The 22,499-nt window shown below is 35.9% G+C and overlaps 1 protein-coding gene across 4 annotated transcripts in view; it reads right to left on the bottom strand.

Annotated features, from left to right (window-relative positions):
• LOC122795706 overlaps positions 1–22,499 on the bottom strand; it is a 1,598,363-nt gene that overhangs the window by 989,157 nt on the left and 586,707 nt on the right. The gene's annotated exons all lie outside the window — the stretch shown is intronic.

Genomic DNA, 22,499 nt, shown 5'->3' with positions numbered 1-22,499 from the left:
GAACTTTTTTCTACCAGTGGGTGGTGATAGCAAGAAACAGCCAATCAGTGGAAAATGTATAAGTACCGACAGTATAACCCTTGAAGCTATGGGGAGAAAAGCAAATGAAAAAATCAAACATAACCGAAGTAATGCTGTAGGGATATAGTCTAGGTCATTAAAGGAAAAGCACACAAACATAACTAACAGATTTTATCATTTGGATAGTCATACAGTTAATGATATATGCCTCTGTGAAATTACAGAAAGTACAATATTTTCAAAGGTTTCATATATCACTTTTGTATAACTGGCCAAAAGCATATAAATAATTATCATTATTAATATTATTATTATTATCGTTAAGATTTCAGCCAATGCCAGAGGTACCTAAGTAGTATGGATTAATGAAAAATGAAATAAATATGTGCATAACATCCCATTTTGGTTCTACACAAAGAAATGGCATTACAGACCAGTACTTTGCGGAACTAATCAGAAGTGCTCTCTTCTCTTCTCTAATCTGAAACATTATAAGATACCTTTGTAGTCTTCAAGCTTCAAGTAATTAGGATGAGCCAGCACATTCAGTAACATGAGTGCGCCATATGACAAAAAAGCACACATTTTCAATGATTATCTTGCTCTCTCCTTCTCTTACAAGTCACATACAGCTCCAACAGTGACCCCGCTGACAGCCATCGCTATCTTCCCTGCCCAAAAAACTATGTACTCATCCTTTATGCCAGACCACTGTGAAATCTATACCACTGACCTGGGGTCTGGCTAAATTTGACCTGATCCTTCAACAGTCATTTACAATTCCTAATGGCCATGACAGGCAACTCAACCTGTGCTTCAGAATATCCCAGGTTTCATTAACCAGACTGCAGTCCACAGACAGAGAGGAGGCCTCAACCTAAAAAAAGTATAAACTTCCTTCATCAATGCTGCTTCTGCCAAATACAAGTACTATTAATGAGAATATGCATATTTATGTGCCTTTCACAAACTGGAAAACCTGTGCTTTTCCTCAAAAAAGGACAGAATGGATGTTGTTAATGAGCACACTAAACTAGTTTAGATTCCTTATTTTCAAATGTCTTTTTCTAAGCCTCTAACTTTGTATTACGTCTCTGAACAATACTTCAATCAATGTGGTTTCACATACAAAACTGTTAGGTGTAACTACAGACAAAGTACAGTTTTGTACCTACCATAAATGTAGATGTCCGAACTGGATAGCATCTGCAGTCATAACAACTGGGTTGTCCTGTCGTCAGGCAGCCCTTCGGTCGGGCCGGATTCCAAAGTCTGGGTCCGGCTTCGGCTGATGTCGCACTTCACCCGACGTCATCTCTGCTGGTCTTCGGGTATAAAGGCATCAGCCGACGCCATTTTCCTCAGTGTTTCTTGCCCCAGATGCCAGTTGCCCTCTTGGAAGGCTAAATTTTGGATAAATGCCAATGTTTCCAAAAGATAGAAGGCAAACACAAAAATAAGCATGTATGTACATATATACAAACAAATACACCATAAGAGACTCCCCTTCCCAGCTAGCTATTAGGAGGGTAAATACCCTAGGAGTACCACAGAGGGGAAGGAGGGAGGGTAATCTTGACTGCAGATGCTATCCAGTTCGGACATCTACATTTATGGTAGGTACAAAACTGTACTATGTCCTTCATGGATGCATCTGCAGTCATAACAACTGGGTAGAATACCATAGCCAACTAGGGAGGAGGAAGATAAAATTATGGTGTGGTTAGGATCCCTTGCAGTACAGCAGTGGCAAACCCTGCTCGGGATCTAGAATATAGAGGTAAATTATAATGCTTGGCAAATGTATGCACGGAGGTCCAAGTAGCCGCCTCAATAATGTCCTTGGTTGCCACTCCTCGTAAGAAAGCTGTGGTAGTGGCTGTAGCCCTTGTAGAATGAGGCCCTATGTTCTGTGGAATTGGTTTTCCATGGAAGGAGTAACAAAATCTTATGCAATTTCCTATCCATTTGGAGATTGTCTGTTTGGAAATTGCTTTTCCTTCCCTCCCTGTTGCATAGGCTACAAAAAGCTGGTCAGTTTTTCTGTTACTTTTGGTTCTGTCCAGGTAGTAGCGTAGCTGTCTATGTACATCCAAGGTATGCAGCATTCTTTCCCCTCTGTTTTGTGGATTGGGAAAGAAGGTAGGTAGGTGGATTGCCTGGTTTAAAGACACTCTGGATACCACCTTAGGCATAAATGTAGGATTAGTTCTCATGGACACCCTATCTTTATGGAAGATTAGGAAGGGTTGTACTGCCATTAAGGCCTGTTGAGGTAATTGCCAGTAGGAAAGCAGTTTTCCATGATAGGTGCTGTAGATCTGCTGTTGCTGCTGGTTCGAACGGAGGGAGTGTCAACTTGTCTAGCACAAAGTTCAAGTCCCATGCTGGTAATGGTGGTTTCCTTGGAGGTTTTACATTCTTGATCCCTCTGAGGAACTGCCTGAGTAGAGGATGTGAAAAGACAGGTGGATCAAAGCTGTATTCTGCTGAAATAGCTGATGCATGTATCTTGATGGAGGAATAGGACAGGCCTGTATGTAAAAGCTCTGCCAAATACTCCAGAATGTTTGCAATATCTATATTCGACACATCTTTTCCTCTTTCAGTACTCCAAATGACAAACCTTTTCCATTTTCCTGCATAGTTCCTTCTTGTTGAAGGTCTGCGGGCTTCAAGGATAATGTCTTTAACCCTTTGGGAAAGATCTGGATTGGTTGCTGCTATGTGATGTTCCAGGCAGTCAGTTGCAAAGTTTTTAGGTTTGGATGCATGATGCTGTAGTTGTTCTGAGTTAACATCAAAGGCATCAGGGGTATTGACCACATTTTCTCCCGAGACATGCTCCTCAGCAATGGGTACCAGTGTTGTCTTGGCCAGTTCAGAGCTATCAGGATTATCCTTGGACGTTCCTCTTTGATTTTCAGTAATACCTTGTGTATCAAGGGAAGAGGTGGAAATGCATATGCTGTCAGACCTGTCCAGCTGAAGGAAAGAGAATCCACCTTCCATGCAAGTGGGTGGAATGTCCTTGTGCAGAATTTTTGAGCTGGTGATTGAGAGGGGAAGCGAATAGATCTATTTGTGGCATTCCCCATTTCTTTGGGATGGTCTTGAAGATGTCTGGGTGTAGCATCCATTCGTGAGCATCCGAGGTGGTTCTGCTTAACATGTCTGCTAGGGTGTTCTCTTTTCCCGGTACAAATATTGCCTGTAACTGGATGTTGTAGCTGAGAGCCAGATTCCAAAGGTCCAAAGTCATTCTGCATAGGGGGTATAAATGAGTGCCTCCCTGTTTGTTGATGTACCACATGACTGTGGTGTTGTCTGTCCTTATCATCAAATGGCCTTCTTTGAGGAATGGTCTGAATTTTGGATTGCCAGTTTTACTGCCAGCATTTCTTTTGGTTTATGTGCAGGTGCAGCTGGTCCTGAGTCCACAATCCTTGCACGCATTTGTCCAGCATGTGCCCCATCCTAGGTCTGAGGCGTCTGTTGTGATGGTTTGGCTTGTTGAAAGTTGTGGAAGGGTAGGCCTGGGTTTGACTGGCATGCTTGGGCCCACCAGAGGAATTCCTGTTTTAGGCATGGGATTAATGGTATTTCTGCTTCTAGGCTGTGCCTGTGTTGAGACCATAAATTCTTTAGGTACCACTGTAGTTTTCTCATATGCAGTCTGGCATGTGGGACCAAGATTATGCATGATGCCATGAAGCCCAAGGCCTGCAGAACTTTTCTTGCTGTTAGTTTGTTCTGTCTTGCTAATGCCAAGAAGTAAAGAGGGAGTTCTTTTTGTTTTTCTGCAGTTAGGAATGCCATTTGTTTTACTGTGTCCAAGTCCGCGCCCAAGAATGTTCTTGTCTGGGATGGTATCAGCCTTGACTTTTGTAAGTTGACTGTGTATCCCAGGGCTTGTAGCAAGTAAATGACCCTTTGTAAATCTGTTGTCAGCTTGCTTTTGTTGTCCGCTTGTAGCAGGCAGTCGTCCAGGTATGGATAAATTTGGATTCCCTGTAGTCTGCAGTGAGCGATTACTGATGCCAGGCATTTTGTGAATACTCTGGGCGCAGTAGATAAGCCAAAGGGCAATGCTGAGAATTGATAATGCTCTGATCCTGCAAGAAATCTGAGGTATCTTCTGCAATTGGGTCGAATGGGAACGTGCAGGTATGCCTCCTTGAGATCTAGAGTTATCAGCCAACACTCCTTGCCCAGCATGGGAAGAAGTTGCTGTAGGGTCAGCATTTTGAATTTTGGGACAATGAGATATGTGTTTAAGATGGACAGGTCGAGAATAGGTCTCCAACTTTTCTCTTTTCTTGGTACTAGGAAGAGTCTGGAGTAGAATCCTTTGCCCTGTTCTGTTATTGGTACTCTCTCCACAGCTCTCATCTTTGTTAATTTCGTTATCTGCTGTAGAGCTTCTATTTTTTGATTTGGTATTCCTCTTTTTACTGGCAAGGTGTGGAAGTGGAACCGGTAGCCTTGGTCTATGGTTTGCAAAATCCACTTGTCTTTTGTGATATAGTGCCAATTTTTCGAAAATAAGGCTAACTTTCCGCCTAATGGTGCTGCTATTTGCTCCCTGGTAGGCGGAGTTAGAGTCAAGTCACTGTGATTGTCCTGTTGCAGTGGCAGTGGTTGTGTCTGTGCCTCTGTTATTACCTTGCCACTGTCATCTTCTGTAGGCACCTCCTCTTTAAAGTTTAAAGCTCTAGCTGAGAGAGTAGCAGAGGTGTAAACTTTTTTCCCCCATCTGTCTAAGGACCTGGATTCCCTTTCTGAAGGAATAGGGTTTTTTGCTGTGGTCGAGGCTACTGCCTTAGGCCCCTGGGAAATAGTTTTGGGGTCTGCCAGTGGGGCCTTGTATAGGTGGTGATGAGTGTCAGGTACCCTGTAATATCTATCAGGTTTGGCAGGGGCTGGAGGTAAAGAATCAGGAGCAGTGCAGACATCATTAAATGCATCATCCACAACAGGTAAAACAGGAGGTATAGCTAAGGGCCTATGTTGTGGTAAGTGTAGAAAAGTCCTAAGCCTTTTTCTTGAGTCTGAGAAATCTTGTCCCTGCCATTGGAATTGTTCTCTCATGGCATGCAAGGTTTCCGCAAAGGAAAATTGCTCTGGTGGAGAGGCAGCTGGAATGGATTCTTCAGCATCGGAGTCTTCATATGTAGAAAAGGGTCCTCTGGCTGTTCTGAAATGTCGGTCATCCAGAAGCATCAGAGGACACAGGCTCGGGGCTCTGTCCTAGGTCTCTTTCTGGGGGCTGAGAGGCCCTGTCTGGGTGAGATTGGGATCCCTAATTAAGGATATTAAATCTTCTGCCAGAGTAAGCATTTGTGAACTAGAAGTGGGCCTGTGTGAGGGAGGTTTAACAGGCACTGACTTAGCAGATTTGGCTGCTTTGGCCCTGGCAAAGGCCTTGATAGACATGGCTGCAGGGGGTCTAGCAGCACCACGTGCTAGGGTAGAGACATCCAAAGGGATGGTGTCTGATAAATCAGTAGAAACCACAGTTGTAGGCAAAATTTCTGAGGCCGATTCAGGTAAGGTAGCAGGAGCCTCAGTAGTAGCCATGGATTCGGCTGGAGATTGACCAGTTTTCTCGGTTTCGCCAAAACCGAGACACTCATGACTTGCTTAACCGTGGTTTCGGCCGAAACCGCGGACCGCGATGTCGGTCTTTTCCTGCGTTTTTAATAATTTGGGTAGTCGGAGGATCCGGCGGCATAATGTACGCAAAGTCTGAGCGAAAAACTGTTCAGCAAACTCCGACCGACGCCTTAGCGTTCGCCGGTTGAAGGAAGCGCAGGCGAACAGGCTGCTACGTGGTCTGGGCCTAAGCAAGGCAGACAGTAAGAGTGGAAATCTTTATGAGGTATTTGTTTCCCACAAGTTAAACAGTTATTGACTTTTTCTGACATCGGCTGAGGCAAGAAAGAGTCCCCAATGGGGTACTTAGCTTTTTAGAAGTCTTCGAAGTAGTATTCGGTAGTAGTAATCTCTGGATCTGACCGACCGGCACTTGCGAACAGCTTCTGCTTCGGACGCCACACGGCAAGAAAGACTGAGGAAAATGGCGTCGGCTGATGCCTTTATACCCGAAGACCAGCAGAGATGACGTCGGGTGGAGTGCGACATCAGCGAGCGGACCCAGACTTTGGAATCCGGCCGACCGAAGGGCTGCCTGACGACAGGACAACCCATTTGTTATGACTGCAGATGCTACCTTGAAGGACATCACTGGAAACAAACTACAGTTTCTGTAGTAAGTATGCTTGAAGAGTAAGGTAAGATCACCACAGGATGTCCTGAAGTCAGAACAGATGAGGCATTTTCAATATCCCAAAAAAAGAAGTAAAGGAATTTGTACTTAGGAATAACATAGTTTTAGAGTTGTTTGCCAGAACTATACTAATCCAGCACAACAGAGATCCAATGTCTGGTGAAGAAGTAAATTTGAAACCATATAAAATCCCACCAGAGCCATAGCTGGCTCATCCAGCACCCACTGCCAGTTCCTCTGGTACCCCACCTTCTCAGCTCTTCAACTGAAAAGCAAAAAAAAAAAAAAAGTACTTCAGCTTTGCAGAAAATTGATTGGTACTCCTACAAATCCATTCCCTTCGCTGCTCCTCAAGTAAAGAGCAAAAAAAAATGAAAAGAAGGACATTGGCTTTCACTTTAGAATGCCAAACGGTTCGGCTTTCTACAGCAACCAAATCCACACATCCCCTCAGCTCTTCATATGAAGGGAAAGAAAAAGAAAAAAAATGCTTCAGCTTTTACTGTGGAAAGTTGATTAGTACCTTTGTAGCAATTAGAGTCCTGCAAATGCATCACCCCTCAGCTGTCAGCACTTCAGATGAAAATAAAGTGAGAGGGAAATGAAGTGTCTTTCTGTATCAGCAAAAAAAAAAAAAAATGCAACCAGGTACACTTGATTATGTCCCTGACACTCTGCATCAGGGGCAGCTGCCTCCTTCACCTCACCATTGCTATGCTGCCGAATCCCAAAATTCCAGAGAGTTAGAGAAAATACTCAAACCGAGAGTCATAAAAGAATCTCAGCCCCACAATACTGGTCCTTTAGTTTGATGGGGTCTTTAAGGTTTTGCAATGGCTTAAAAATAATTAAAAAGTGTATCTAAATTTGATTCATATCCCATGCACTGAGTCGAAGAAATGACTGAAAAAGTGAGCAGTGTTAGGTTCCTATCAACATTGGACCTAACCAATGCAACTATTAAATTCCACCACTCCCAAAAGCTGAGGAAAAATTGCATTTTTCACACTAGATGGACTCTTTTATTATAGACTCTTGTCTTTTGGTCTCTACAGAGTACTGTCAATATCTCTGAGGCTGACAGACAAAATCCTTAGACCTGCATGCTAGCTATGCAGTAGCACTAACTGTATAATGTGGTAAATGCTTCTGAAAATTGGAAAAGATGTCTCCCTGAAGTTCAAGCCATGGCTTAGATTTCCTGTGTTAAGCTAGGCCAATTGCTAACCCAGCTAAGTTACACATGACAGAAGCTTGCCAGCTGGCTTATGAAATAGGCTAGGTGCAGTAAAAGTAAAAATTTTGAAGCAGTACAAACGTGGCCTACACCACCACTGAAAAACAGGTTAAGGCTTTTTTAAATTGTACAGATTTAACATATATGCAATACATACAAAGAAACTGAGAAACAGGTTAAGGCTTTTTTAAATTGTACAGATTTAACATATATATGCAATACATACAAAGAAACTGAGAAACAGGTTAAGGCTTTTTTAACCTGTATTGATTTAACATATACACAACACATATAAAGAAAGAAAGATTATTCAGTAATACAGACAACATTATGTAGCACTAAAGCATACTGAACTACTGAAGTAATTACATTCTTTCAAGTAAATTTTCTTGATATTTCAATAACATTTCAAGATTATCCTAACAACTAGGTGTCTTAACATCATTTACAGCTCCTATTTTAATTACTTCTTTTTCACTTCTACATAAAACTGCAGCTACATTTAAACATTTTTTACACGCAGGAGATGAATCTGTTTTCTAATTTTTTGTAATAACTGTTCTGGCTACTACAAGAAGACTCCAAAACATTTTTGTTGTTTTGCACTTACAAAGGAAATGGAACATTTATTACCATTAATGATCTAGCTAAATTATGATTATCTGACCACAACCCTTTAAAGAAATCATGTATCCCTTTCCAGTATTCACTAAATTTCCCACATTCCATAAATACATGTGCCAGGTCATCTTTCACATCCTCACTATATCTTCAACAAATTGATAAAACTTTTTACTAAACTTTGACATTTTATGTGGGGTGATAATTAGTCTATGTATATATTTTCACATAAGGATCTTCTAATAAATACTTGATGAAGTTTGATTAACTAACTTAAGTAATACTTTTATTATTGTCAACTATTGATTATTCAATCCACTACTCTCTAAAAATGTTCCAGTAATTTAGATCAACATTATTACTATTTATAATTCACTTATAAAACTTGGAAAGACTTCTTTTATTTCTTAATTTACCTTTAACAATAGAAATCACATATTCATATAATGGAGGAATAAAGTTCTGCTCATCTTCATTCATATTATTGATAAAACTATTCAGCTTCTCTGTAATAGTCAGTTTTAGCAGATTAACAGACTTGTCTAATCTATAAATATTCATTAAGTATTCTGATGTTCTTACTTTCTCTTTTTCAAAGCAGTCACACCATAATACTAATCCATTTTAATCTATAAATATTCATTAAGTATTCTGATGTTCTTACTTTCTCTTTTTCAAAGCAGTCACACCATAATACTAATCCATTTTCCTTTAACACAGTCATTTCAAAAATATTTTGAGATTCCATGAATCCTAATGTGATGCAATAAGAAAACACAAACATTTCTGATTTTTAATAAAAGGGACTTTATAAAAACATTTCTTAACAGTTTTCAAAATTGATTTCATATTGGAAAGCCTAAATTCAGGAATGAACTTCTTTCTAAAATATGCTTTAATATCCAAATGAGAGGATTATTACATATTTTATATTTATCTAAATTCATATATTTATATGAACTAAGAACAGCTTGCTCGTGAATAACTTTCCATTGACTGGTATAAGTTGAATTTAACCAAAATATAATTAAGTTAAAAATTGGTGCAATGTAATATGATTCCCAGAGTCTTTAGTTTTTTTAGGATTTCATAAAAGTGACATTAGTATTTTTCTCCATTTTTAATAAACTCTTTTTGGGTGATGAGACTGTTGAATGCAATGCATAAATAATTTTGCTAATATAATAACTTTAATAAGAATTAGCCTTTCTTCACAGGTAAAAAAAACATTTATTCTCTTGTTTATGAAGTGTGATATATTCTCAATTATTTTTGCAACATTAAGATTAATTATATTACTAGTATCTCTTTGACTTTTAATCCCTAAGTATTTTAATTCTTGTCCTTCTTAATTATATTTACATTTATCCATTAATTTATTATCTAGTTGTTGATTCATTAATATATTTTTTCAGTGAACTTCAATAAAGATGCTTTTTGAATTTGTTTCATTTCTTTATTTTCTTGATTTATTTTAAGTCCTCCATAGTTAATAAAATATTACCTGCAAAAAGTTGTATTTTAGCTTTGAAGTTTTACCTATAATAAATCCATCAATTTTCTCATTGTTTCCTATGTTATTAGCTAAAGGCTCAATGATTAAAGTGATTAATGGTTGAGATAATGGGCACCCTTGTTTAGTACATTTGTTTAGAGTAAACCAATGCGATATGTAAAAGCTATTTCTAACATAAGCTTTAGAATCTTTATATACATTTTTAATATTCCAATAAACTGTTCTGGAAATCCAAACATTTTTAAGGTTTTAAACAAATAATTCCAATTAATAGAATAAAAAAAACTTACAAAATACAAATTAACTCCATTTTTATTTAGATTACCTGTTAAACCTCAGATTGTTATTACTCTTTTAATATTGCCATAGGTTAACCTATTAAGAATAAACCATCTGATCTTTATTAATCAAATTATATATATATCTCTTAACCTTGTAGAGAAAAAAGTAGTGAATATTTTATAGTCTATATTTAATAAAGAAATGGGTCTATAATATGAAACATTTTTTTCTTTTCCTTGTTTTAAAATAAGTGATATTACAGAAAATGTCCACAAAGGAAAGCTTATTTTACCTTTTTGAATCATAACAAAAACTTCAGAAAGTAATTTGATTACATTTAGCAGAAATAGATTGTATAATTCTATACTTAAACCACTGAATCATGGGGCCTTACCATGCTTACATTTCTTCAGTGTACTTTTGATTTCAGATAGGGAAATTGACTTATTTAATAGTCGTAATTGTTGATCATTTTTAATGATTCCGTTTTTATACAATATACAATTTCATATATATATATATATATATATATATATATATATATATATATATATACTTTTTACATAATTTAGAGATATATATTTTATATATTATAAATTTTTTGGTGGGTTGCCACTTATAGTGCTGTATTAGATGTACACAGGTTTTACATAGATTTTATTATTGAGTACATACATTTTATCGTGTTTTTAGGTTATACATACATATATATATATGTCCTATTTATATCAATGCAATTGTGTATATGATATATACAATACATTCCTTACATAGGGAATGCATAATATTCTTCCTTTATTTTTGTAACATACTTTTATAACAGATTTGAACATACTTGAATACATTTGAATACATCAAAAGATTTTTACTTTAGGATAGTTTTTTGACACAAGGAATTGATTGAACTGATTCCACTGTTTTTAATTACGCTTAATTTGCACTGGTATAAATTAGTGATGTCAGCATTTACTAATTGATTCTGAAGAGGTCTCCAGTGAGGAGATGAAAGCACTAAATCCTGTGTGATTGTTTCTGGAATAAAGTTTTCGAACAACCTTTGTTTTGATTTGAACTGGAATTATTGGTGGTACCCACAGGGTAGGAGGACTGCCTTCATTGAACCGGGGAAGACTGTGTGTTTTTTGGTATTTGTTTTTGCCTTTGTATCTTGGTTTGTTCAGCGGTCCTGGGTTCGAGGAGTCTCTGTTTGTTGGGTGTATTTATCCATTGGATCTACCACCGTTCCTATATTCATTTATTGGAGTCTCTATCTACAGGATACAACTACTGGTTGGCGTTTTTTAGTACCATTAGACAACTGGGAGGTGTTGGCTATTTTGGTACATTGTACATCATACGTTTTACTTCTTTATTGTGTTTTGGAAATTATTATTTACTTTGATCGTTTTTCAAGATGGATAATAGATCCCTTTTAAGTGAACTAATCAAAGTTATTCAGAGCTATTCACAAAATAGCAACACGCCCCCTGTATTGGGAAACGATATTCCTTGTGCTCAGAGTAGCCCATGGAACACAGCTGATAGGGTGATGACGTCAGACGCCAGAGACGATATCAATATGGCGACGAGAAGGACATCACCACCGAGGGAATGTTTGCTTCTTTCCCCAAATATCTCCAACAGACTGGGACCTAATGGACATGTACACCGCAGGGTGAATAGTTTATCTAAATATCACAATATGGATTTTCAAACTTGGTTAAACAAATCGTTCAATAACCACATGAAAGCGACGGAAAATGAACGAAAGAATAATACGACCTACAATGAGAAATGTAAGACTCTTAAATACTTGCTAACTAGATACAAAAGTTTAGCAGTTGAAAATTGGTACTTCAATAAGTGCCTTCATGATAACATTGTCCCTAAAGGACTTTGAATAAATAAATTTCCTAGTAACATCAATTATGAAGTGGACAATGAACTGTTTAAGAATATAAGTAAAATTTTCAATGATTGTGGGTTGGCCATTATAAGAACGCTAATGAAATATAATGAGCATAAGATGGAGCTGGATAAGACAGAAATTGATAAATTGTATAAAGAAATTACGGATGATTTGTTGTTCTCTGTTGAAGAATATAAGACTGTGTATTTTAGAACTATACACGATGTTGACAACACAACATCACGTAGTTACAATAGGAAAATATCCAAGTTAGAGAGGGCTTTAAACGAATATCGTTCTGGCACAGCATATATGCTTGAAAATAAGAAACTGTACCAACAAAGAGCACCTTATCATAGATCCAGTTTATTCCCCCCACACAGCCCAGGCCTTTATAGTAGAGAAGAATGGGCAGGTTTTGGGGGGCAGACTAAGAACTATCACTCTGGGACAGAATTTGGGGAAAATCTTGGGGAATACCACGATCCTATTTACAATAGAGATGAGAATATCCCTTTAGAAGAGGTGGGACCCTGGAGATCCGAAAGGATAAAGAACCGAGCCCCCCAACAACAGTCATATGCTCAGGTAGCGGGGGAGTATCATTACAGCTCCAACAACAGGAGAATGCACAAGTAGAAGAAGCCAACATTGACACTTTTTCTGGTAGTTTTTCTACTGAGAATACACACATAGATAGGGAAACCACCTCTATTATACACTCTTTAGACAATTTTAATATTTTTAATTACACAGATATTGAAGTTAACGAGACATATTTTCAACTATTTACCAAAGGATTTACCTTTGTACCACACAAGATACCGAGTATTGACAGCACTTTATTAGATATAAAAATGTTTACAAGGAAACTGAATTTTGCGGTTATTTTTAAAGATGAAGGATCTAATTTTGTACAAGGAATTTTAAAGAGACGGAGAATATATAACCCCCCACTGCAAGATGATATTATGAATTTTGAAAATGTCCTTTCGAAACAAATTAGAAGAAATTATTCTCAGAATATAGGTAGTTATGAGAGGAATTTACCCTATGATGAGATCAAGCTTATTGATGAGCTTAGATACAATGATAAAATACGAGTGATGAAACCGGACAAGGGTGGGGGTATGGTCCTTATGGACCAACGGGACTACATGAAAAAGATGCTTGATATACTCAACAACAGTGCAAGCTACACCCTTGTTTCTAAGAATGAAATTAACATCTCATATCGGAAAATTGATTACATCTTAGATGACAATTTGTTTCAGGGTCTTATTGATTCGGATTTTCACGATTTTTTGAAAGTAAAGAAGCCAGTTATTCCTGCAATTTTTGGTATACCTAAGACACATAAATGTGTACATGACCCCCCTTTGAGACCTATTGTGTCATCTCAAGGTTCTAAAACACAACCCTTAGCAATATATATAGACACTAAATTAAAGAGATATCACACTAAATATCAGCATATTTTAGTCGATTCCTGGGATTTTTTACAGAAAATTAGCAAAGTGGCATATGATGATAGAGCTACATTCATTACCATTGATGTCAAGGATCTATTTACTGTTATACCTCATTCAATAGGTATGGATTGGTTTGAAAAAATATTGATAGAGATGGAATTTCTACAGCCGGATGAATTTAAGTTAGTGTTGGAGAATATGGAACTAGTATTAAGGAACAATTTCATATTTTTCCAAGGTGATTACTATCACCAAATTGAGGGAGTGGCTATGGGGGCAGCTTGTGCCCCCATTTATGCCAATATTATCATGCTATATTGGGAAAGACATCATGTTTTTGTATCAGAATTTTCCCAATATATTAAGAGCTATTTTCGATTTCTGGACGACATATTTATATTATGGGAAGGTCCAGAATCAATTATTGGAAGATTTATGGAATTTATCAACAACAGTACCACTTTCCTTTGTTTTACACACGAGATTTGTGTTAATGAAACTCATTATCTGGATGTAAAATTATATAAGGATCGGGTAGCAAAAAGATATAAGTCCACTATTTACCAGAAAGAGAATTTCTCCAGTGCATACCTCCATTTTGATAGTGACCATCCTATTCAGTTGAAAAAGAATGTTGTTAAGGGACAAATGATCCATGTTGCCAGGATGACAACAGAAAAGGAAGATTTCCTTAAGGAATTAGATATTTTGCAGAATATGTTTCACCAAAGAGGATACCCCTACGAACTAACACAGACTATAAAAGAGTTTGTGATAGATAGATGCGGTATCATATACTCTCCCCTACTTAGAACTGACTATAATGAAGAAGCGACCTTGATAAATGAAAATAAAGAAAACATAGGGGACAAGGACATTGAAAAACAGAAGACACTACCTTATTTGACCCTTACTTATTACAAAGGCATGGGATGGCTTAGAAAATATATAAATGATACATGGTATATATTTAGAACCATGCCTACTAGAGTCACGGTTTTCCAGAATATGTTGACCTGTAGTTACAGGAGGAATGAAAATTTGAAAAACATTCTGGAAAAGAATAAAGAAGCAAAAACAGAAAAAAACAGTTTTTAATAATGCTTGTAACAAAAGAGGCACCTTTAGGTGTGGTAGATGTCCCCAATGTCCTTTTATTGCAGGGGAAAAGGAAGTAAAAGTCCCCAGTTTAAGAACAACATTAATGGCAAAGAAATATAGTAGCTGTTATACTAAGGGAGTTGTATATTTAGCCTACTGTAAATCCTGTTGGAGTTTTTATGTAGGTAAAACAGGAAGACATTTAAGGAGACGGATCTATGAACATATTAGGGACATTAATCATAAAAATTAAAATAATGCTCTATACAGACATTCACTCACATGCTTCGAAGCTAATTTTAAATTTTGGGTTTTGGAGATAGTAGGACCTTTTGAAAGAGGGGGGGATTGGGAAACAAAACTTGGGTATAGAGAAATGATTTGGCAGCTGAAACTAGATGCATGCAGTGGGAAGGGCCTAAATGACCACATATCTATTACACCAGCTCTAAAACTATTGTCCCAAGATCCTAAAAGAAGCACAAAAAATGTTATTACTAATAATTAACTACAAAATTTACAGTTAATACAACGGGTTTATTATATGAAATAATACGATATAAAACAATGATATAAAATAATATATAGATGTATAAGATACATATTTTTGATGAATTTTATATTTATATATATATATATATATATATATATATATATATATATATATATATATTTTTTATTTCCATATTTCTATATGTATATATTTACTTTCCAGAATTAGGATTTATATCATATTAAATGATTCAGTTTTTATACAATATACAATTTCATATATATATATATATATATATATATATATATATATATATATATATACTTTTTACATAATTTAGAGGTATATATTTTATATATTATACATTTTTTGGTGGGTTGCCACTTATAGTGCTGTATTAGATGTACACAGGTTTTACATAGATTTTATTATTGAGTACATACATTTTATCGTGTTTTTAGGTTATACATACATATATATATATATATATATATATATATATATATATATATATGTCCTATTTATATCAATGCAATTGTGTATATGATATATACAATACATTCCTTACATAGGGAATGCATAATGTTCTTCCTTTATTTTTGTAACATACTTTTATAACAGATTTGAACATACTTGAATACATTTGAATACATCAAAAGATTTTTACTTTAGGATAGTTTTTTGACACAAGGAATTGATTGGACTGATTCCACTGTTTTTAATTACGCTTAATTTGCAGTGGTATAAATTAGTGATGTCAGCATTTACTAACTGATTCTGAAGAGGTCTCCGGTGAGGAGACGAAAGCGCTAAATCCTGTGTGATTGTTTCTGGAATAAAGTTTTCGAACAACCTTTGTTTTGATTTGGACTGGAATTATTGGTGGTACCCACAGGGTAGGAGGACTGCCTTCATTGAACCGGGGAAGACTGTGTGTTTTATTTAATAGTCGTAATTGTTGATCATTTAGCTTTCAAGAAATATTTTTATTTAAATATTTATCCATCTTGCATTCATCAAAATTAATGTTTTCAACTTTATTTAGATCCTCATATTTTATGAAGATATAAAGCATTTCTTCAACATCTGAGGTTAGTTTATTAGTGTGCAGGTTTCTAGAGCTTTTTTACTTTACATTTTTCTCCTATTAGCTAATTTATGAGATTTTTAGGGGCCATTGTGTAACTTTGTAGTTTTAATTTTTCTAAAGCAATCTCAACTTTTTGTGTTAAAATATTTTGATATTACATTGTTAATTTGTAAACAGATTCATTATTGTCCACTTTCTTTCTTTGTTGTTCCAGTTTAGCTTTTTGTACGTCATCTTGTAATTTTCTTTAGCCCACTTGTATTTTACTGTAGGACCATCTTCCCTTTTTATCTTTAATATGCATTTTTAAGAGTCCCATAATCTAACTTTATTAACTTGTCCATTATCATTTAAAAGAAGAAAATATTGTATTTGTTCTTTAAGATCATTTTGAACTCTTTTAGTGCTGTCACATACACTGGAATTCTATAAATAATCTGGAATTTTCTTAGATCCAATGCTAGATTAATACTTAAAACATTATGATCAGATAATGAACAAAGGACAGTTTCAGAATAATTGGCTTTATTTAAAAAATAAATACCAAAATGCCTAGACACTCAAGATGCAGTTTGTGCATTAAACAAATGAAAGTGCTTATTTATTTATTTTTATTTATTTATTGGCATTTGTTTACCGGGAAAGTCCACTGGGTAGGACTGAGCCCATTTTCAGTGGAGGCACAGGGAGAAAAGCTCCAAGATCAAAATAACAATTAAAAACAATGTTTCAAAAGTAACAAAACATATGAAAAGCAAAAATCCAGAGCTTCATAAAAACAAATTAAAGTGGGCAAGATCCACAAGTTTCAAAGTAGTCATAAGCCTGTCATATATTACTGGTCATAAGCTTATCATATATTACTGGTCTGAGTAGTCTCTTGAGTACCTAGGCATTTTGGTTTATATTTATTTTGTTGTGTGCCTAGCCATTGGTTTTAAGTTTGGTCCTTCATTAACTGACTTTATTTATTAAATCCACTGAAGCATAAATCCTGTCTATTTGAGTTTGTGTCCCATAAGCATAAAAATAATGAGCAAAAATAATGATTGATCATCAGTTTTTGCTACTAGTTCAATAAAGTTATTATTAATTCATTTATTCAGTGCTTTACCTTGTGCTATAATTTTATTTTTCTGTATCATCTATATCAGTTATATAAGTGAAATCTCCCTCTAATATCAAACTACCTTTCCAATAATTCTGCAATAGGTTTAAGGGATTTTTTTGCTAATCCTATACCAATTACAATAATCCAGAAAAAATAGCTAGTGTATAAATCTGGTTATTAAACTGAACTACTATAATTGCATGTATTCCTTTTGAATCATTTATAGATTTTATAATTCTGGGTATCACGGAAGATCTTCTCCATAGTATAGAAGTTCCTCTTCTCTTTTTTTAAAGCAAACCAATGGCAATACCTCATAACCAATATTATTTAGAAAGTTCATATCTTTATCCATCCAATGAGTCTCCTACAGAATACAGTGTCACCTTTACTTAAGTATCTCATTAATGCTTTCCTTTTATTTCTGTTGTTCAATCCATTAATATTAATGGATATCAAATTAAAGTTATTCATATTTTACATGCACAGCAGATTTTATTTACTAAGATAAAGTAAAACATAGTAATCCACTAAGTTACTGTTGTTAGAACTAACATTTATTGATTCAGTTTAGTACTACACAGATTTTCTATATCTTGTCAGACTCTTCCTTTCTATATACTAAATTACTAAAGCCTGTATAAACAAATACATTTAAAATTAAATATCCAACTATCAACTGTTACTAAAATTCTACAATTCACAGGAGCTAAATATTCTAATTTGCCTATCTGAACAAGCAAATTAGTCAAGCTACACTCCTACCAAATTAAATTACAAACCTGATTAAGAACTTGAGAAATGCTACTGTAACTCATAAAGGCAAAAGATAATTTTAATAATTATAAGTTAAAAGAGTATGAGTTAAAATAAATAGGATCACTTCATTATGTTAACCACATTTGATTAAATTAAAATACTCAACGTTAATAATGGATCTCATAAATTAATACATAATCTAATAAATAAAATAATAAATGGTTGTTTACTACTTGTAAGCATAGCCAGCAGACAGTTATCAACTTATTTATTACATTATTTAATGCTTCATGAAGGTAAAGCTTTTTAGGCCTGGCTAGCTGCTGTCATACTTTTTTTTCTTAAATGAGCTACCATTCCTTCTCTCTTGAATGACCTGACAAAGGGTAAAGATCCCTTGAAAGTTAAATGGACACTTGGAAGTAGAAAAAAACATTTGTGCAATTAAAATATATGTTGTGTTAAAAAGCAATACTAGTAGCTTCAGACTTTTCCAGGAAATTCTTAGGGAACATATATGCCTCTGAGATAGGCATAGGCATGGTTTTGCCTGGGACTATATATTGGGTGAGTTCCCCATATGTTAAATCAGTAGAAAATTCTGAAATGCTGAGACATGTTATTCAGCTTTTGAGAGGGAATGTCTCATAATAAGCAGGTCTCTTGCAACTTTAAAATACTATTTTTTATGGAGAGAATTTATATTAGTTACTGACCATGCCCCTTTACAACGGCTTTGCTAACAGAAAAAAAATGCAACCCAAAACTGTCCAAGTGGATAATAATCTACTAGCTTTACAATTTTATCATACAAAACCAACCAAACCATATTCACTTAAATATGGACCAGTGGTTCCACCCTTGGGGAGGAGCCATGAGACAGTGGCTGCTAAGTATGGAGAAAACACTTGTTGATGTTGAAGAAACAATATACCAACGACAACCAAGTGTCTTTGCTAAAAATCCACAAAATAACAAGGCAAAAAGTAACTGAGCAAAGACATGGCTCCAGCTTCTATTTCAAATGCAGACTGCTTTAATGGCACATAGACACAAGACACACCTGAAGACGCCTATGGTGAAAGCGCTTGTGTCTATGTGCCATTAAAGCAGTCTGCATTTCAAATAGAAGCTGGAGCCTTGTCTTTGCTTAGTTACTTTTTGACTTGTTGGTGTTGGCAATATATCCACTGCTTATGCTGCATTCACTACTGGAAGTGTCAGGAAGGTTAGAGTTCCTGTGACGTAGAGACCAGGCAGGCTAATTAGAGAAAGGTGCTTCAAAACAATCAATGAATAGCAGGTGCATTTTGGGAGTATGATGGTGACTAACTATGGAAGAAATCATTTTCCCAAGTTCTGGGTTAAGAGAGCTGACTTAGAAGAGTCTCCAGGAAGGTAAGTTTGAAGGAAGAAGCCAGTCTAGGAGGTTCCCTTGAAGTTTCAACAGGGAAAGGAGTTGTTGAGAGACTATTGTAACTTGCCCCTACCTATGTGATAAAGCCTGTTGAAAATACTGCTTAGTATAAATAGTGCTTTGTTTTGTTAAGCCCAGTATAAAAATACTTTAACTATGAACTAAACTTTGGAAGGATTTTTTTATTTCTGGAATGGATTTTTTTTGGTTACTTCCTAAGATTCATTGCAAGAAAGCACTTTCCTTTAGTCTCAGAAAATAAACTGTGTGTGTGTGCGTGTGTGCATGTGTGTGTGTGTGTGTGTGTGTGTGTGTGTGTGTGTGTGTGTGTGTGTGTGTGTGTGTGTGTGTGTGTGTGTGTGTGTGCTTGTGCATTACAATGCATGCACTCTACAATGAACTGACATTCCATCTGGAAAAGGTTCCTGACTTAAATCCTCTTGTTGCCTGGATAGGGTTCTGCCCCTCCACACAACTATAATTACCATACAGCAGGTTTAAAATGGATCACAAGATTGCTAACCTCAAGCATAAATTCACAAAGGCAACATAAGATTTTTTTTGTATATTTACATTTTAATAATATTTGTGATAAGGCGAATATTAATGGTTGAATATATTATGACAGAACAAAACACATTTCACTTGAAATGCATCAGAAATTTCTCACTCTTAACCTGAAATATTTAATGTTAACAGTTCTGTGCCTTTATATAGTTTAAGTTGATTTACTCATAACTCACCAAACAGAATCAGTCTATGGGGAAACAGGAGACAAAAAACAAAATAGTAATTTCCTTTTAATGCTTACTAACTGTTAAAACATCTTTAAAGATTTATTTAGTTTGGCCATAGACAAATGAAACACAGGCATGGTACGAACAAAGTGACAGAAGTAACATTAACTAAGAAAACGGTAAAAAGGTGGGATTTTTTTTTAAACTGCTGAAATCTATACCTGCACATACTCCTGCACTTCCAAAGTCTTTTCCACAGCCATATCATCCAAACATTTAATATGATGCTGGCATTCCAGGAAGTAGTGAGCTCTGCTGAGCATACAAAGTGCAGGGACAAAAGAACTATTTTATTTTTTTGATTTCAAATTAAAAATAAGTTATACGGCTGAAAAACACCAATATTTTTTGAAATATAAAAGGTCAGGTGCAAGTACAGTGGGTTTCAATGCTATTTTTACATGTACAACAATGCTTATGCATTATTGTCAAGCTCAGTATAATACTAACAATACCTCATCTTATCAATAAATATGTGAAGGAATCTTCTTTTATGGGTTAACTGTGGGGACTTCCTCTCCTGCAATCTCCAGCTCAGCTATTTTTTCTCTTTTAACAACTGCACTTAATGGTATGCTTGTCTATGCTGCGATTATATCTTCTGATTTGGGAAAGCATACCTAAACAGTGCATAAATTCATAGATTCATAGACTGTTACTAGACTAATAGTCCTGAAGGCCTTTCTAAGCCTAGCCAGGTTTTCCCTAAAGAATACTGATGTCCTGAATCCAAACAGGACAATGATGGCCAGGCATTTATAAACTACCTCTGTAAATAAGGGACATATGTGCCAGGACCTGTGTAAATTTCCAATTCCCCATCCTTTGGTCTAGGTTGTGCTTAAAGTGAGTAACATACAAACTCAGCTTCACATGGATGGGAAGCCTTCTCCAGAGAAAGGACAGTCTCTAGAACACATCTGTCTCTCCAGCATGTTCTGTTTAAGTCACAAACAAAATTCATATCCTTAGACCATGTAATTCTGATACTGTTTGTCTTACGAACATGCAGCAGATCCACAAGTGTAGATGCCTTGTAAGCCAGGCATAGATCACCCCTCAGCAATCTATAGGAGATTAAATAGAAAGAAAGGGCTTTACGGTGGTCAGCATAAGGCAGGCTTGTTATGCCTTGCCTTCTTTTTGTAAGGAATGTCAGAGGTTGCTCTAGTTGTTGCATATCCCTGGTTAGGTATGTACTGAAGGGAGCACTCTATTTTAATCTCTCCATATCTTATGGGTTTCTAATACCATGACGGGAATGGACCCCATTCCTAAGTCAAAGTACAATTAAAGTTCATGAAATTATTATTGTTTCAATCTTTGATGTAAGCCAAACGTGCTCTTCGCAGCACCCGCAATGTATCCAGTAATGACTCCTGAAATTCGTACGGGGTTACATAGATTGGTAACATACCTAAATACAATTGTAGATTCTTTTTTATAAGACCCTTTGCTCCTACTACTATTGGAACTGTCTGGGTATCTTTCTTCCACACTGCTCTTTTTTCTGTCTGTGGATCCTGATATTTTATGCCTTTGTATTTCTCTGTACTCAACACAATGTAGTCACTGGGTGTGGTGATTTCAATTGATCAATGCTACTTTCATCTTCTTTTCATGGACCACTATATCCAGTTTTCTAGCATTTATCTTTTCAACTGTTGGTAATGGGTGATCCCATGTGATATAAACTTCATCACTTTCTATTATACTTTGCGGCTCACGTTTCCAGTGTTTTTCAGCCACTTCAATACCATAATGTTTGCACAATCCCCAGTGCGACAGTCTCGCCACATTATTGTACCTTTCAATATACAGTTCTTCTGCCATTAGTATATCACAACAAGCAACGAGGTGTGCGACTGTTTCCAATTAGGTTTTACAAAACCTACATTTGTCTGTTTCTCCCACATGTTCAATGGACTTTGTAAACCAGACAGTATGTAGCCCACTATCTTGGGCCACCAATATATTAATCTCTTGGTTTGAATTTGCCTCTTCTTAACCATTCCTGTGTTCGCTCCTGATCAACATGAGGTTCTTCCAGAAGTTTTCTATACTTGCAACTATATTTATGCATTTTCCACATTTCTTGCCTTCTCATCTGATCCTTCACCTTATATTCTTTCTTTTGTTTTTTGGCAAATTCCGTTGCTGCCTGATTTTTATCTACTTCTGGTTTGATTTCCATTCCTGCTTGAAGCCGATATGCTTTTGTGAGAATAAGCAGACGAGTCATCTTAGATTATTCTCATGTTTCAAAACTTTCACTACTTGTTTAGAGTGACCTAACTTTTTCTTCTGAGGTATTCTACAGTCTATATGCAGATGACCTGAAATTGGGTAAACTGATTGCACGTGTTACAGATAAGGCATGTCTG

This window comes from Protopterus annectens, chromosome 2.part2 (genome assembly GCF_019279795.1).
Source record: "Protopterus annectens isolate FY-2018-M chromosome 2.part2, PAN1.0, whole genome shotgun sequence".
In the NCBI taxonomy this organism is placed as follows: Eukaryota; Metazoa; Chordata; order Ceratodontiformes; family Protopteridae; genus Protopterus; species Protopterus annectens.
This window is presented reverse-complemented; position numbering and strand designations above follow the sequence as displayed.